Source organism: Camelus dromedarius, chromosome X (genome assembly GCF_036321535.1).
Source record: "Camelus dromedarius isolate mCamDro1 chromosome X, mCamDro1.pat, whole genome shotgun sequence".
In the NCBI taxonomy this organism is placed as follows: domain Eukaryota; kingdom Metazoa; phylum Chordata; class Mammalia; order Artiodactyla; family Camelidae; genus Camelus; species Camelus dromedarius.
The window spans coordinates 101027121-101045757 of NC_087472.1; the positions used below are offsets into that span (position 1 = coordinate 101027121).

The following is an 18637-nucleotide window of genomic DNA, read 5'->3' on the forward strand; positions in this document are numbered from 1 at the left end:
TCATATTTAATATAACAAAGAGACACTTCTATAAATGCTTAGGTGAACATAGTCATTGAGAAGATGTTCTAATATAGGTAAGTGCGAATTACATTTTTAGGGTAAGAGCTTCAGTTAATTTCATGTTAAAAGCAGAAATATGGGAAGTAGATGAGGCATCCCTGAGACAGGCAATTTAACAATTTGAGTAGTATTTCAACAATTTAATAAAGGATACATACATGTAAAAGAGGCAAATGATAACTCAAATCTTTCATAGAATGTAGAGATGAATTTCAAATATTTCCATTGCATCAGAGTTAGAAAGACAATGGGCAGTAATTAAAAATTTAAGTTTTCCCCCAGCCCTGCTGTAGCCCATAGTAAGAGTTTGCTAAGATTAAATCTCTACTTAATTTCTTTCTGTTAAAGATAACTTTCTGGCTTTTAAAAACATTTTTGAACTTTTATCTAAGACCATTTCAACATTCCCTCCTATGTGATACAAATCATACAACTGATGGGCCAAATCTCTAATATTTGCACATCAATGGTCTAGTTTTTTGTTTTTGCCTTTGAGTTTTCTTGAATTTTGCATTAACATTTATTTATTCATTTTTAAAGGATGCAAGAACAATCAGAGCCGTTTGATTTTGTGCCATTCGCCAGTACTTAGGCCCAGTAAAAAATACTTTAATTTGGTCCTTGTTTAACACTGCAAAAGCTGCGTTGTATGAAAATAATTTTATTCTGCATTGTAAAGAATGGCTATATTCTGCAAGATTTTTTTTTTAAGTTTTAGGCTCTGATTTCCAAACTTTAATTTTAAAAATATTCATGCCCTATATACTAAGTTAAGCAGATCACGGATGCAAAACTTCCATCCAACTTTTGAAAGAGTTGGAGAGAGAGAGAGAAGGCCTGCCAATAGTTTACTTTTGGCTAACACAGCACGTTGTATTATTTTTCAAACAAAAGTTTTAAATCTGCCTATACCCAACCACACAACGAGGAATGGGATTTTTTCTTCTTCTTCTGGTTTTCTGTTTGCTACATTTAGTGCGGAATGGTTCGTTTTGGAGCTGTTTTTACGTCCGCCCCCTCCCCTTTGGTGCGGTGCGACCTCCACCTGCGCAACCGCTCAGTCCTGGTCCGGAGGGATCCAACAGAGGAGACCCAAAATGCGCTCTCGAAGACGCTCACGAGCACCCTAAAGTCTATGAGCAAAGTATTTTATTCTCCAGGTTAATCTAGTTCCGTTAGTTCATGCCTGGGTTTAGAGGACAACTAAATACAGAATGTGGAGCTGGAGGGGAATGCGTGGCAAAAACCCTTGGAAAAAAAAAAAAGAAACTCTGTTTCAAGGACTATGCTGTAACCCGCGAAGGAGTGGCTTTGCTCAAGCTGCTCTAACGAGCTGCCTTTTCCTAGCTCAACGACCTTGCTTGAGTTTCTAGGGAAGCGCCTGCATTTTCGGTGCGTGACCAGGGTGGGCGGTGGCCGAGAGTCGAAGGCGATGGCCAAGGGGACCGAGTTTCCCTCTGATGAAACTTGACGCGGAGCCTGGGCTACCAGTTGGGACACACCACGGTCTTGGGTGCATGGGTTGCGACCGGCTTTTTTTTTTTTTTTTTTTTTTTTTTTTTTTTTGGCGGGAGTGCAGATTGGGGCGGGGGGAGGATGAGGGAAAACTGCCCTGGGGTTTCCCGGGCTCGCAGCGTCTCATCGCTCGCCACCACCCGCGCGAGCTTCCGGCTGGGTCCCCAGCTCGGGCCCCGCACGCGGCTGCGGTCATAGGGCGTGCTTGCGGCAACCCCAGGGCACGCGGGCAGCGAGGAGGGGGCGGGGCAGCGGTGGCGGTTGCGGGGCATGCGCGGCTTCGCGCGCGGCTTCTCAAACATGGCGGCGGCGGTGTGAAGACCGGTACCGGCTCGCGGGACCCGTGTGACAGAATTTTGCTCTTTTCGCCGACGAGACTCGAGGTACGTGGCGACTCTGGGCCCCGTGAGGACCAGAGAGGCGGAGCCGTGGCGTCCTAGCTCTGGCCGTTGTGCGCCGGCGGGCGGGAGTCCTCGGCGACGCGTCCCGCGCGAGGAACGCCCCCTCACCGCCCCGCGGGGTCCGGCCTCAGCTCGGCCCTGCTCTCCGGTCACCCATTCTCTGCAGCCTCACCCCCGAGGCCAGGGCTCCCCTGCCCCTCGGCGGCCTCAGCCCCGAGGCCAGGGCCCCTCCTTCCCCACGTAGCGCTCTCCGAGACGCCCCTCAGCAGCTCTCGCGCCCCTCATACTCACCCAGGGCCCGGTCGCCGGGCACCGGCCCATCCCGCCCGTGGCGTTTGGGCTCCGGACCATTCTCCTCCAACCGTCCCCTGACCCGAAGCGCGGACAGCACCCAACCGAGCATCCTCCCGCCGTGGGTGGGGCTGGGGCCCCGGGACAGCGCGGTGGGCAGCGGGGCTGAGGAGTAGGGATGACTTTGCGTGGTCTGGGCTGAAACTCTCCCAGGAACCTTCCGGGGACTTGTTAGGTAACTTTTGGAGTTTGGGAGGGAAACGTCAGTCCGGAAGGATGCGCCTGTGGCCGAGCGCGGGCTCGGTCCCGGTGCCAGGTGTCCTTCGGACTCCCGCCCCGTGGCTCCTGGCGGTTGGCGGGGGGGTGAGGGGGGCGGCCGGTTGCTCGCCCTCCGGGAAGAAGCGGAGCGGGAAGGCGCGGCTCGTCCTGGGGGTGGGGGTACGGGTGAGGGTGGGGGCCGGAGATCGGGGCTCCAGCTCTGCCCCGGAATGGCGAGGTGGCCGCCGAGCTCTCGCGGCATGACTGGGTCAAAGGATCACTGACTGCTGCCTTCATTTAGAGATAGCGTTCTCGCATTTTCCACCTGGATAATGGTTGTGCTACGTTCTAGTGTGAATCACCAGGGGGAGAGCAAGTAGGCGAATTTAATAGATTTTGCGCCTTAAGGTTTTAGGTAGCTTTGAGGGCTGAGATGAAATTCGCGCTGTATCTCCCACCCCGCCCCAAATGTTTGGGTAGCACAGGTATTTAGTTAGAAGTTGCTGTTTAAGACTATTGTTTTTTTTTTTTTTTAAGATTGTAGTACATTTACATTAGTTATAAAGTGTGATTACAATTTGGAACTAGCTTCTACTTTGAAGAATTAGAAGATTAGCAGTTATGACTTTCCTGTAAGGTGACTTTAGGACAGACATCTCCAAAAGTGAATGAATCGGTTGGTAGAGGGAAACTGAGGCAGGGAAAGTGAGTACTTCCTTACGATCATATGATTTGCGAAATTATTGGAAATGATTTTCTTTCCCCAAAAAACTGCAGATGCTGCTGCATTTTTAATGCTCCTAAACCTATTCATATTTCTATTTTGGGGAAAGAGTGTTACAAGATGTATAACATTTATGGAGTACAACTTCCTGTGACAAACGATGTGTTATAGCCATAGTTCATAGACGCCTATTTAATGCTTTTTTCAATAAGTGTGTGGGAATGTTCTTCAGTAATGACAGATTGGCTTTTCTCACCACTTTTTCTTAATTCATTAAATAACGTATTTCCAAGGATGAATGTTCTTTCAGTCTATTTGTGCTTTTGTATATTTAATGGGAGAAATGTGAAAATAGCCTTTGGAAATGAGTCCAGTTGGGATTTTGAGAAAGGAGTTTATGAACACTCACCTGATGCCTTGTATTTATTTGGTTATATCTCTATGCATATTCTTCAAAACAGTGTGATAGAATTTTTTCAAAAACTTAGTCAAACACAATTTTTAAATGGCTCTGACATTTTTGAGTAAATTTCATATATAACACAACCTTGAAAACTTCTAAGGGTGTATACCTGTTTCCCCCAGAGAACCTGATTTGTTTTGAAATTGATAGTTTGGGGAACAAAAGATTAACATAACTGAACTATATTATTTATGTGTGAGGATGCTTTAAAGTTAATGATGTCATATGTACAAGAAATCTTGGAGTCAGTCTTAACGAGGTGTTTTTTTCATGAGGCAGTTGGTCAATCGTTTTTGATTTATCCTTCAATCCACATATCTTTATTAAGTACCTATGCTGTCTGTAGTATGGAGTGTAGTTCAACCTCCTGCTCTGTGTGCTGGTTTCTCAGGGTTTAAGGCTTCTCATCAGTAATTTATTCCTGAAAATTTCAAGGTTATATCTAAGAAAATCAGTATAAATGTAGAACAAGCAGTCTTTTATTTCAGTGGCAAATTCAGGGAGTCAATATTGTTCATAATTCTCAACAAAATTTGGGTGTAACTGAATTATTTCTGACTTATGTGATATAAAGTTTGTGCCTCTTTTGTTATGATTATATAAAGCTATATATTTTTGTAAGAGATTGTTTTCTGGGTCAAACAGTTAACATACTGGTTAAGCTTGAAGTAGGAAATAATTGCTGGTATCAATTGAAATCAGTATGTGTTTTGGAGAGTGGGTATTTTTTAATGCTAGATAACATTACATCTATGACTGAGTAGTTTAGGCTGTAACTAGATATTAACTGACTGGTAGTTTAGAGCACTTTCTTTTTTCAATGTGTTTCAGACATCTCTCTGAGCTCAAAAAATAACAAATAAGTGTTATGATGGTCAGCTATAAGCCAGATGTGACTCTCATTTTCTTTTGGGTTTGTTCCTTTTTAGCTGTCTGCCTGTTCCTCCCAGATGCTTCCTATCGCCCCTCTTCCTGCCCCTGTTCCCTTTGCTGTTGGTGTCTGTTTCCGCATCAATGAAATGGTCAGGGTAATCCTGCACTGCCTCACTGAGAAATAATTGATGATAGTAAAGTGCTTTGAAAAGGCTGAATAAATGCCAAGTTTTTTTTTTTTTTTTTAATGAAAATGATGTAGCCCCTTTTTCCATTCAAGGAAAATCCAAATCCCAGATTTAGCTTGAGCTCTTGCAAGGTGGGGAGAGAGGGAGGGGAGAGGAAGATGTCACTTGAATATTTTACTGCCCTTCTGTTTGGGTTAATAGACATGACTGTTGGAACTTTGGTAACTGGAATACTGAAGGATGCAAAGGATCCTCTGCTGTTTGAGTTATTAGTCACCTCTAGTTCTTTTTTTTTTTTTTTTGCCAGGTTACTCTGTCTCCTGCTTTTTTTCCCTTAATGCCAGCTCTCTTCTCATTCCAGTTGTGAATGGAAATCTGAGGTCATCTTCTCTATTAGCTTACCTCCCTGGGAGTCTCATTGTCTCCTGATAATGTAGTATAGTTAGTATAATATAGTAATATTGCTGGGTTTTAGGGTATATAAGATATGAAGAAAGTGAGCTCTGCTAGCCATCAACGTTAGAGCCTTGAGGCTGTGGTGCAAATATTGGTCTGGCATTGCCAGATGCTTTGTAGTTTGGAGTGAGCAAATCAAGTACCTCTGAGAATATTAGGAACATTATTAATATCTGAAAATTACTACATAATAACTTAGAATTTGAAGTGATTGTTGATTTCAGGAACCAGAAATGTGGAAATTTTGAAAATGGCAAATGGTCATTCTGAAAGAAAAAGTTTACCCTTCCTTGGCTTGGAGTCTTAATCTTTATGATCCCTTTGTCTTGGGGGAAATAAGTGAGAGAAGCCACTGCTCTTTATCGTAGATTAGAATGGGTTGGTATAATTTAGCGGTTAAGTAAAATTTCCAGGCTCTAACTAGCTTGGGCTTTGGTTACTCTAAGCATAGAAATGCCCTTACTGTAGTGATAACATCTCATTTTTTAAAAGATAGCAGGGCTGGTGGTTTCTTAAAGCAGGACAACTTCAGAAGATTTCAGAAACCATGAAAGATTTGAAAAACGTATATGTTGTTTGGTTTTCATGAATAAGGCATTTTTGCTAATTTGGTCTTTATGTTGTCTAATACAAGTAAACCTTGGCCACCGGAGATATAGTAATACTAGTGATTTTTATGCTAAGTGATTTCTACTAAACATATATCCCTATATATGTTGGAAAGGTTTTAACATAAGAAATGAAGATATCTTATTCTGTGAACGGTGGAAGATTTGAGGTTCCTATAAGCAGTTTATATGACCGTGCTGTTCAATTCCTTATTTAACCGAGGAGTTAAAAAAAAAAAAAAAAAGAATAAGCTTTGTATGAGGAAAGAGCTGGGAAACATTTGAAGATAGAGAGCATTTGACTACCTACTACTTGTGACCTGTCTTTATGGCTGTGGCTCTGCCCCTTCCTAAGTTTATAGAAGCAAATTGTTGTAAGAGCGGAAAGAGAGTGCCCACCTTTTGTGGTAATGTGCCATTGTAAACTTCAGAAGGGATAGATATATTGCAATTCTAGGGCATAGCTTGAGGATGCTTTCTTTTTTCAGGGGAAAGTTGGTGGGACTTTTTTACTTCTTGTCTTTGGAATACAAATTTGTTTCTCTTGATCATTGTTTCTCCTAAGGATTAACTGGTGCTGAATTCCAGATGAACAGCTTCGTTTGCTTGGTATGTACCTTATAGCTTTCATGTAGCCTTTTAAACACATGTATTGACAAACTTCTTTTAGTTTTAAAATAAGCAGTGACTGAATCGTATGTTTCTTCTCTTTAGTTCTCTTGCCTCTCTGAATGCAGTTGTAAACTTGTGCCCTTTGCTGTGAAACTTTTTTTTTCTTTTCAAAGATTTCAAGTATTATTTGGAGTATTTTCCAATATGTGTTAAAATTACTTGAAAAGTAATTATCATTATTTTCTCTTTACTTTTTATTAATTTGGTAGAGTTTCATAAATCTGTTCAAATGAAATTGTCTTTGGTTATTAAAAGAATTAAAATATAGTACTCAATAATGACAAATACATTTATATATTGCTTGGTTTTAGATTAGAAACTCTGATTTGAGATTTTTTGTGTTGAGACTTTGAGAGGTTGTAGAAATATTTAAATGAGTAATTTACTGACACCTGCCTCATGTTTGAAGTGTTGTCAGGGATGCTTAGTTTTCTGGTCACTTTAGTTTGTGGTTTATTGCATGCTTTCCTGTAGTCTGTTGTCTAACAGGGATTGTTGTTGTCATCATTTCCATTATTTCTTGTAGGGCCAGTGTTAGAAACCATAAATCTAGAATGCTGTGATAATAGAAACAGGCTGTAACCTGACCTAGTTCTTTTGTCAAAATGTCGCACTGAGAGCTGCCTGTAGTAAATTGACATGCCCTGCTATTAACTTCAGTCCTCTGCAAATGTCGGTGGGCAGCAGGTCTTTGGGCAATTAGCCTGTGACTGTGCTTTAAAACCTTAGGAATTTACAGCTATAAACTGGGATTTTGGCAATGCTTGACTTGTCTTTCATTTATCTGTTTTCTGACATGACATGCTTCTTAACTAAATGCATAGCTTTCACATAAATTGTTTTTAAATTTTGAGAGATTAATTATTTTAACTTGGAAACTCTAATTTTTTAGATAACTTAAAAATTCTTGAAAATAGTTATTTTATTTTTGGGTTTACTTTGACACAGAAAAAGATTAATTTCTAATTTGTTGGGGGTAGACTTTACTAAAGCATGATTAAAATTGCTCCTCCAGCAGGCTTAATTTGATAAATCCTCACTACTAAAAATTTCATTCTTAATATTGATTATTCACAGTTCATAGATGGGATTTTATTTTATATTATTCATCTTTTTTTTAATTTGGGGTGAGGAGGTAATTAGGTTTATTTATTTATTTTATTATTATCTTTTTTAATGGAGGTACTGGGGATTGAACCCAGGACCTCCTGCATGCTAAGCAGACACTCTACCACTGAGCTATACCCTCCTCAGAGATGGGATTTTATTTTAAAGGTAATTGTAACATTATAATTTAAGTTTTAAATGATAACCTTTATAAATATATCAGAAAATGGGAAATATGATTACTGAGTAAATTGAGTAGATGCTTGTGAAATCTTAAAGTGGTGAATCACGTCCAGTTCAACAAGTTATGTATAGCTCTGCAGTGGATATACTACAGTTGTCCCTTGGAAACCCCAGGGTATTGGTTCTAGCAGTCTACAGATGTTCAAGTCCCTTATATAAAATGGCTTAGTACAGTCGGCCCTCTGGATCCATGGGTATGGAGGGCCAACTGTATATACTTTTTAAAATTATACTAATACGATCATCTTACCAGGAGCGAATTTTTAGTTAAAATAGCCAGCTTTTCCTTGTCAAAGGAAAACATAGCTAAAATAGTATCTTTATAACAATAAAGACTAAAAAAAAAGTTCTACTTGTGTTATTTCATTAATAGTCTCTGGTGAATTATGTGTGTATATAGCTTGCATCACTTATTTCAACCTTTTCTTTAAAACTACCAGCAAGCATATTTGTAAACCTCTTTTAGCCTTGATAAGTCTATATACTATTGATTATACTCAAGGGGATATAATGAAATATTTTTGCACTTAAATTATTTTGTGTATAGGGACTGTGTCTTCTCCATTTTTTGTGAAAATTGGCTTAAAGCACATGTTTTAGTTCCAACTGTTATATAATTGCAATTTATAAACTGAATTCTTGTATAGCATAGTATACCTAGTTGTTCTCTCTGGAAAAATACCTATAATACTAACCCATTTATACTGCAGTGTGTCTTTTTGAGACTTCAAACATCCTAGAAATCAAATTCAGAATTAAAAAATGGAAGTTTATCAGATGTGGAGAGTGAGAGACTATCTCAGATCTCACATCATTTTCTCCGTGGCTCATTGATCTAGACTTGTGTATAAGCTAAGACAGCAGATTAGACATTGCAGAAAGGAATGGAGAACAATGACAGCCAAAACAAAACTTCACCAAAAATTTTTTTAAAACCACAGTATTCTGGGATTATATCATTTAGATAAAAGTATACTGTGGCAGAACAGATTTACTCATTTAGGAAACATTTTGGTGGCCCTACTATATGATAGACATGGTGGATAGACACTGCAGAATATAAAGGTAAACCAGGTGTAATACTGTCCCCAAAAGCTTATCATCTAGTAGGGGAGATAAGGCACATATATAAACACAACAGAAGCAGTTTAGCATAATGGTTTAGCATTCATGGACCTAGGTTTAAATCTAGCTAGGTGGTATTGTACAGGTCTTTGAGCTTCAATATCTTTAACTTTCACATGGACATTAATAACAGTATTAACTCTATAGGCTTATAATAGGCTTTAGATAAGAAAAATGAATATAAATGCCTTAGTAGGGTACCACACATTTAACAAAAGCTCAGTAAGTAATAGCTCTTAGTATTTTTTTATTACCACTGCCAGCACCACCATCAGTAGACCCCAGACCATAATCTTTATTTTCTCCTGCCTTCATGGATCCATTCTGTCCAGGGTGCATGATGTGTATGTCTCCTTACTTCTCCCTTTCAAAGCATGAAGAGTGTATTAGAGCCCCGTCTTTTGGTGTCTGAGAAATCTAGGTTTGAATCATTTTTCTTTCATTACCAGCTTTCTGATCTTCAAAAATCAACAGAGCTTGGTAACTGATAGTATATTGGACAAAGGAGGAGAAGACTCAAAGATGACTTTTAATTCAGAAAGACTGGGACTTTGTAATGTCTGTTAAGATAGGAGACAGAGGAAGAGGAGCTCATTTTAGAAGGCAGAAGAGTTTGATTTTTTAAAATATGTAGTGTTTGAGGTGGTTGTGAGGCATTTAGACTAATGTTCAATTGGCTAGACTAGAAATTTTGGAGAGAGACTAGGAATAGAGATGCTGATACAGAAGTCATCTACATAAGGATGTTGCATCAGCCATGGAATAGAATGAAATTCTGGACTTTAAAATTTGTAGAATCTAGAGGAAGAGACTGAGTGACTAGAGAAGATCAATGGCTACAACAGGAGGAAGTAGACACAAGGGGTGGATAATCGAGGTAGGACAACCAGGGAATAATGAATGAGGCTCAGAGAGGAGAGGTGTCTGGGATCAGGGGTGACCGATACATCGTGGAGGGCTCCTGAAGTGTCAAGGAGAAGTAGGACTGAAACCTGAAATAGGATTTGATGCCTGGGAGATAATTGGGGCCTTGGAAAGCAGTTATAGGAGAAGAGGGAAGGTAGAGGCCAGATGCAGAAAGTGAGGTATCCCAGCAACTCTTTGCATTATGCGTATTATTATTATATTTATTACCAAAACCCTGGTCATCAGGGAAAGGTGTCAGTCTGGTAAATATATAATATAGTTGAGAATCTTTTCTACACTGATAAAAATTATACACTCTCAGGTTGAGATTCTGTAATTCCATCCATTTTATAACATCTGACTAATGGCTGAAAGTTAAAAAGAGCCCTGGGAAATTTTTTGCCAGTTAGACTTGTTTAGTTCCTGCCCTTGTCAAAATGTTACTGCTTATTGACTCTTCAGGTAGTGATCTCTAATTAGAGACTCCAAGAATATTACCTCATTTTCAAAACAAAGCAAAATGGAGAGGCAAAAAGAGAAAAAACCCAAACAAACAAATAATGGAAGAACCCTGTAATCTTAGAATTATAGACCCATTAACTTGCTAAATAGTCCTTTAAAATTGTCTTTTTCAAAAAAAATTACAGAATTTTCTCCAGAATCAGATAAGAGCAATAGGAGTTCTAGGTTTAATAATTCCACTATTAATCACTGTTTTACATTGTTTAATTGTATTGAGATAATGGTTTAAAATAGTACAAGACTTTCAAAACATTTGTTGATCTCTTACCAGCTCTTAATTCTAAGATAAAATCTGCAAAACAAATGGTTTTGTGAAAGATCCCAGACTATCCATCCTTACTCAAAGTCTCCTGGATAAAATTGCTAGATTTAGTCTAACTGTGATCTTTTGGTAAAGGAAATGTCAATGTCAGGCACTGTAACTTAATACTTTTTTTTTTGGCTTTTTTATATTTCAGTTTTTTTATACAGCAAGGTTTCTCCTTACATGCATTTAGTGAAACACCTTTTCTTAGTGCTGGCAAAAATAAAGCTTTTATTTTTTTTTCTTGCCAAAATTTTCTCTCCTATGTAACATGGAGAACTACTTTGGGGGTCTTATTTGAGTTTTTCTTAAAGTGCTAAGGCAGCTCAAAGTATACTGAGAACCAAGTTAAGTTTTTCTGCAGTTTGGTCTGCAGACCACTACTGTGGAGATGAGGTGTGTCTATTTCTAAAAGAAAGTCAGGCTCCTAATATTATTTTCAAAAAGATAACAGCTGTGCAGTCTGCCTTTCTGGTATATAAGTCATATAGATATGTTCTTAACTCCATGGTGTATCTTAATTTGAGGGATTCTGAGGAATCATCTGTGAATTGATGCTGTCCATCATTTACCAACAGATCATGGTCTATTCCTTCAACTTCTATAGTCTCTATCCTTGTATTGTGACTGAAAGACAGATTAATTTCATTGTAATGCTGGGGCATTTTAACAGTGACAATAGAATTTCTGTTTTTTTTTCATATTATAGTCAAAGATACTTTCTGTACAAATTTGTGCAAATTTCTCCAAGTGTTCATTCCTAGGAAAATGTCTATCTTTCCCATTCAGTTTGTATGTACTTTTATCTTGAAGTGAGACTTATACAGACCAGAGAGAAGTTAATCATTCTGGTTGAGTACTAAATTTTTTCCAACTGGTACATTTTTATTTGCTCTTTTTAATTAAAAAAAAACCCTTCCTGTTATAGGCATATTTTTTAAATTGGAACTGCTAATCCTTTTTTAAAATAGTATGGTATATTACATAACAGTTACATAGAAAATGGTGGAAAGTTTTGATGAGATCCAACATTATAAAAAATAATGTTTGTTAAACTTAAAAATTACCCCCAAATCCTAGTAAATGAATTTTCATCTGCCTTGTTGATCACTTTTTAGATTACAAAATAAGCAGTAACTTTTGTCCTGTTTTGAGTGCTAATCTTGAGAATAGTGGAGTTATTCCATAAGTCACTGACTATTAAAAGACATTTATTATTGTCCACTTTTCATTTTAGCTAAAAATATTGGCTTTATAAATTTATAATATGGGCAGAATTTCATTTGAATATTATTGGTATATGGAATTTGTAAAATGTACATTTGAAAGTGGTTCAAATGTGTATCGTATATGTGATTTCTAAAAACTGAAAGGATATACACCAGATGGTTAACAGGAGGTATTATTTAACTGGGATTATAGGTGGGGTTTTTTCCCCCCTTTACTAATCTGTATTCTATTTTTTTGAGTGTGATGATGAAGGTGTGAAAAAGAAGAAACAAAACTATTCTAGTTTCTACGAGTCCACAAAGGCCATTTTGGTTCACAAAGGACCAAAAGCTATTTTCAGTACTCACCAACCCTAAAGGAAATAATACCTCAAAGTCATCCAATATGGGGTGACATCAGATTTCTTTTGGCTTTAGCTAGAATATAATGCTGGTTGGTAGATGGTGGCTGCTTTCTTTGGTAATTATGTGTCTGAGCATTACATGTTTATTTATTACTGTTTAATTTAAGAGTGCCTTAAAATTAGCATTTGTTTCCTTAAACAACACCTTTTTAATCTGTACTTTGGAAGAGAATAAGGAAGTAATGTTCAGGAATCAAAGTAGGAATATAGCTTCATTTTACAACATAATTACTGTTGTATTAATGCTAAAACACACTCATCTCGGGGAGTTTTAATAAGGACAGATGTAGTGGGATAGAAAACAGTCTTTGAGCTTCCAGTTGTTCAGGGTACTATGCTAGGTGCTCTGCCTACACCATCTCATTTAATTTCCTGACTACATTTAATTTCATGACTACACTATGAAGTATAGATGGTAACAGCCTTAATTCATATATGGGAAAACCAAGACTCAGGGAGATGAAGTAATTTGTAATGGCTTTAAGCACTAGAAATAATATTTCTATGTGATTGTTATGGCTACCAGTAACCATCACAATAACTATATAATTTTTTAAAACTTATGTGATAGACCAGCATTGCATATACAGAGCTTCTTAATAATACAACAACAGTTAGAGGTTATTTAAGAAAACTATCAGGGTACACCCCCACACAGTGAAAATAACTTTCTCTGATGATTTAATACATACCATTGTAAAGAATTCAAATAATACATAAAAATATAAGGAAGTAAATAAAGGTCACCTAAAATCTCACCACCCTATGATGCAAAAAAAGGAGGCTCACCAAAATATTTTTGTATTTCTTTATGCAAATTTACACAAATTTTTTACAAATAGAATTATATCACACAAAATATATTTATAACGCTCTGCCCCACACACACCATCGTCTTTATCCTCCCTGGTAAGCCTTATTAACAACCTAGAATATGTCCTGTGTTTCTCTCCATGGTTAAATAATCTTTTATTCATATAATCCTATAGAGACCTATGTATGCACTTATAGTAAAATTTTAGTTACTAGTAGAACGTTTGAGTACTTTTTTTTTAAGTGCAAATTTTTGTGCTACCTGTAGGAGAGCTACAAGGAAAAGTAATATGTGGCCTGTATTCTCGATCACTTCACAGTCTATGAGGAGAGATGAGCAGGTAAACAACTTGTATTATATAAGACTTGCTTTGATAATCTGCTAAATGTTGGTTGGATACACAGCCTGGAAGCCCTGCAGGGAAGCTCCTGGAGGACAGGCTTTTCCTTGTTGATTCTTAGGGGCATAAACCCTTGACATGTGATTATGCCCACGTGTTTGTAAATAAGTCATGTGTTCAAGTAAAACAAAAAAAATTATCCTTTTTACAGGGTTAAATGGATTAGCTTTTGTAGTTTGAGAGCCCAGTAGAGAAGCAGTTTGTTTATTAACTTTATTTCTTTGGAATGGAATTGTCCATTTTCCTATCAGAGAATTTAATTTTTCTTTCTTTTAAGATTTGGGCATTTTTGTAACAAGGAAGAAGCTGTAATATTATACTGTACAGTTTGGTCTGTATAGTGCATGGCAGTTTGAAGTTTAAGATAGTTTAAGTAGTGATATTTTCTAACACAGAAATCTGTATTTGCTCAAAAGTAAGTTTAAGCATTCACTTTGATCGTATATCTATCTGGTGCATAAATTGAGTGAAAATTTACATATTTGCATCTGCCAAATTTAGAACTTGGACAGTAGGAATATTGGGGAGAGTCAGGAGAGAAAATAAATCTCCAGTGGAGTGTGTGAATTTCAAAATATTTGAAAAGAAGTGTTGTTTTATTAAAGGTTGGTGAATATCCACTCAGGTGTTCAGTTTGAATCCATCTTGTACTTAGCACTGTTCTAGGTGCTGTGGAATATATGTAAAGGAAATAAAACAGGGCAGGATCATATTCTCTTAAAGGAAAAACTATTTAACATTGAAATGATTGGTGTAGTGGAACATGGAAGCCACGTGGCTCAAGAAGGAAAACGATAAAGGCTGTTTGTAGTGAAGAAGAGTGTTTAGGGCAGATGATTTTGATTTTATTGTGACCCTGAAAGAATTATTAAATTACCACAGTGGACATAAGCTCACTGTTGATGATGTCTTCCAACAACTCACTGCATTTAACATCATAATGACTGAAAGGGAAGGCTTATTGAATCACTGACTCATTTCCTAAACAGTTTGAGTTCTTTTTGTATATTGAATTCTTTATTTGACATGACTTTGGACTTCACAAAAGGGTATGTCTGCTCAGTGGTGCTGAATGACTATAATAATTGAAAAGGAAACATTTCCAAACACTGAAAGAGTTGGTTTTATCTAATATGGCTAAGCTCAAACTAAAGGAGTCTGGAATTTTTCCTGTTTTTATCTGGAGATAGGTAGAGTATTTTATTCCTTGGTCTGTGGTTCTACCTCTAAATTCAGTGTTTTGAATTCTAAAACATTGGTTTTGGAGTTAAGATTATTTTTTGTTTAAGAAAGCTCTGCTTTAATAGGAATACTTGTTTTATATTCCCATCAGCAGTGAATAATAGTTCCAGTTCCACGTCTTCACCAACATTTGGTAGTGTCAGTCTGTTTAATTTTAGCCATTTGTCATGGTATATCATTTTTTTGTGTGGCTTTAATTTGTGCTTCCCTGAATACTAATGATGTTGAGCATATTTTCACTTGCTAGTTGGCCATTGTGTTTTTTCTTTAGCGAAGTGATTGTCTAAATCTTTCACCAATTCTGTTTTTATTGGGCTGTGTCTGCCTTTTTAAATTTGAATTGTCAGAGTTCTTTGTATATTCTGGATACAGATCTTTTATCAGGTATGTGTTTTATAATGTTTTCTCCCATTCTGTAGCTTATCCTTTTATTTTCTTAATGTAACTTGAAGAGCAGTTCTTAGTTTTGATAAGTTCAATTTATCAATTTTTTTTCTTTTATGCTTTGTGCTTTTTTGTGTCATATCTAAGAAATCATTGCCTAACTCAGAGTCACAAGATCTCTGTTCTCTAGAAATTTTATACTTTTAGGCTTTACATTTAGGTTTATGATCTAGCTCAAGGTAATTTTTGTCTATTAACTTGTAAGTATAATTTTTCTTTTTTCATTCTTTTCTTTCTTCTTCTTCTTCCTTTTTTTTTTTTTTTGTATGTAGATATGTTCTAGCATCTTTTATTGGGGAAAAAACCCCCAAAAAAGCAAAACTATCCTTTCTCCATTGAATTAACTTGGCACTTTGTTGAAAATCTATTGACCATATATATGTGAATCTTTAAGGACTTTGTTCTGTTCCATTGATCCAGATGCCTGTCTTTATGCCAATACTACTCCATCTTGATTAAATAGTGCTTTTGGCTAAACAGAAAATTTAATCATGATTAAATCCAGTTTATCAATATTTTCTTTTCTGGTTAGTGCATTTTTATGCCTATCTAAGAAATCTTCCAACTTGTGAACATGCTACATGAATTTATTTATCTAGGCCTTTGAAGATGTGCTTTTAATTATTTCTATACATATATTTTCACCTTCTAGGATTTACAAAATCACTTGCTCAACTAATAGGAGCAATTGATACCAGTTGAGATTAAGAATTCAGTTGTGGGTTAGAGATTTTAGAGAAGGACACAGGAACCGGAGTATACCTTCTATGTGTGACCCATCCCACAGTTTTTTTAACTGAACCCCTTTGCATAGTAATGGGACTTACTTTAATGTAACTCACAACTTTTTGCTTTCTGACTAGAGTTGGTTAAGTCCCTTTGCTCCCCACTTGGTTTACAGCTCATCTGCCTTTATTTTATGCTTCGATTTAGCACCCTCTATATATTTCACTTTGTCTTTTTCTTTAGCCACTAAGCTATAGTCCTTAATTGACAGCATCTTCACAGTGGTATTGAATATCTAATCCACTTGATTATTTCACTCTGACTTTCAGAGATGAGGTCTGTGAAGGGGAGGTAATACTTTGCAGGTCATATGTGTATGGGCGGCTCCTGAAGCTGTGGGCCCTGAGAGACTATAGAGGGAGATGAGTGCCCTGAAGGAAACTCAGCAACTCTAGAATTTCATAATCAAGTAGAGGAAGCAGGATTCTCTTTAGCCTCCACTCATTTTGTATCTTCAGCCTGAAATTCCTCTCTCTGCTCATTGAAATGCTCATCTCTATAGGAACACTTCCTTTGAGAAGCCTTCTTTTATATTCCTGGTTACTTGTGCCTCCTATCTTCCCAAAGAGCCTGTATTTTACTCTCCTTTGTTCAATAATTATTTGTCAGTGTGTGTCTCCCACTAGATTTATAGCTCTTTTGTAGTAGATTGTGTATCTTCTGTCCAAACAGCATCAAGCACTTAACAAGAATTCTGTATTTGTTAAATAAATGAGTAGATCACATCTGGAAACAGATGGTAGTAATGCAGAAAGATCAAGAAAGGCTTCGAGAAGAAGGTTGCATTTATGTTAAGCCTTAAAGGATGGATAGGATTTCCAGAAGCAGAAGAGGAAGGAAGGGTATCCCATGCAGATAGAACCACGTGATGAGTTTTGGGCTAGGCTGCAGGATAGCTTAAGTGGTAAATGTCAGTCAGGTGGCTTTGAAATTGTGAGAGGCCTTAAATATGCCCCACAGAAGATATTTTTGTTCAATTCAGTAGTCAGTGAGATTACTGAAATAAGAGGGTGATTTGGGCAGAAAACAGCTCAGACCATGTATGACATTATTGGGTAGGTTGCGGTGGGGAAAGACCCTTGTGGTGAGACAGTTATGCAGCTATGATATTAGACTAGGTAAGAGCTAATGAGAGTGTAAACCAGTTAATGGCATGGGAAAGGAAAGTGAGAGAGCACACATTGGCCACTGATTGAATGTGTGAGTGAAATAAGAGAACCTTTCACATTCAGTCATACGTGGGGTTTTAAGGCCATGTACCTTGAAAAGTAGTGGTGTTAGTAAGAAAAACAAAAATGTTAGAAGGAGCAAGGTTTGGGGAGGTGATGCTTGAGTGTAAGTCTATTGAGTCAGGTGCAGGAGATGTTTTGGGTGGCTTAATGAACATATTCTCCATAGGCTTCCTTTAAATAACAAACTACCCTGCTCATGTTCTGACTACAAGCATAGAGCAGTGGGAGGTAGATATCACTTTGCCATATTCAGTATTTCCATGTATATACCTCTTTTATAACATTTATACTGTGTTTTATTCATGTGCCTATTTCTGACTAGACAGAGCTGTTAGAGGTCAAGTACAGTGTGTTATTTATCTTTGTTTTAGAATGTCTGGCATATTGTGGACATGCAGAAAAAGTCTGAATTAATGATTTAGTGGCTCAAAATACACAGGCCTTCTAACAAGTAATTGTCTTGTTAGAAGACTTGACTCTTGTAGTTCTTACAAGTTTCATCAATACAGTCATGATTCCTCTACCTCTTGGTAACATGGGCTTAAGTGGACTTTTGGGATAGGCTTTAGTGAATCTCAACTCCACCAACTTACAATGTTTTGTTTTGTTTTGTTTTCATTCATTTAACCATAAAATTCAGCCTTTTAAAATGTACCATTCACTGGTTTTTAATGTATTCACAAGGTTCTGCAGCCATCACCACCATCTAATTCAGAACATTTTCATTTCCTTAAAAAAGAAACCCTTTACCCATACCCATACCCACACCTATTAGCAGTCACTCCTGAGTCCTCCTTCCCCTCAGCTACTGACAACTACTAATCTGCTGAATTTACCATTTTTCATCCAAGGGACAGAGATTAAAATGACCTAACTATAGCTGATTTCTTTTTTTAACTTTCATTTTATTTTACTTTCTTCTAATTTTACTGAGATATAATTGATATATAGCACTGTATAAGTTTAAGGTATACAGCATAATGATTTGACTTACATACATCATGAAATGATTATCACAGTAAGTTTAGTGAACATCCATCATCTGATATAGGTACAAAATTAAAGAAATAGAAAAAAATTTCCTTGTGATGAGAACTCATAGGATTTAATCTCAACAATTTTCATATATAACGTACAGCAGTGTCAATTATATTTATCACATGATACATTACATCCCTAGCATTTATTTATCTTACTGGAAATTTGTACCTTTTGACTGCCTTCAGCCAATTTCCCGTCCCGCCACCCCACCTCTAGTAACCACAAATCTGATCTCTTTTTTTGTGAGTTTGTTTATTTTTAAAGTATAATTGACCTGCAGCACTATGTTAGTTCCTGTTACACAACATAGTGATTCAGTATTTCTG

The 18637-nt window shown here is 37.2% G+C and overlaps 1 protein-coding gene across 1 annotated transcript in view; it reads left to right on the forward strand.

Moving 5' to 3' along the window:
* Positions 1-1892: 1892 nt before the first annotated feature.
* Positions 1893-18637, forward strand: part of SCML2 (Scm polycomb group protein like 2) — a 91761-nt gene continuing 75016 nt past the window's right edge. The window contains exon 1 of the mRNA XM_031445805.2: positions 1893-1961. The gene's annotated coding sequence lies outside the window, so the exon portion shown is untranslated. The remainder of the gene's footprint in view (positions 1962-18637) is intronic.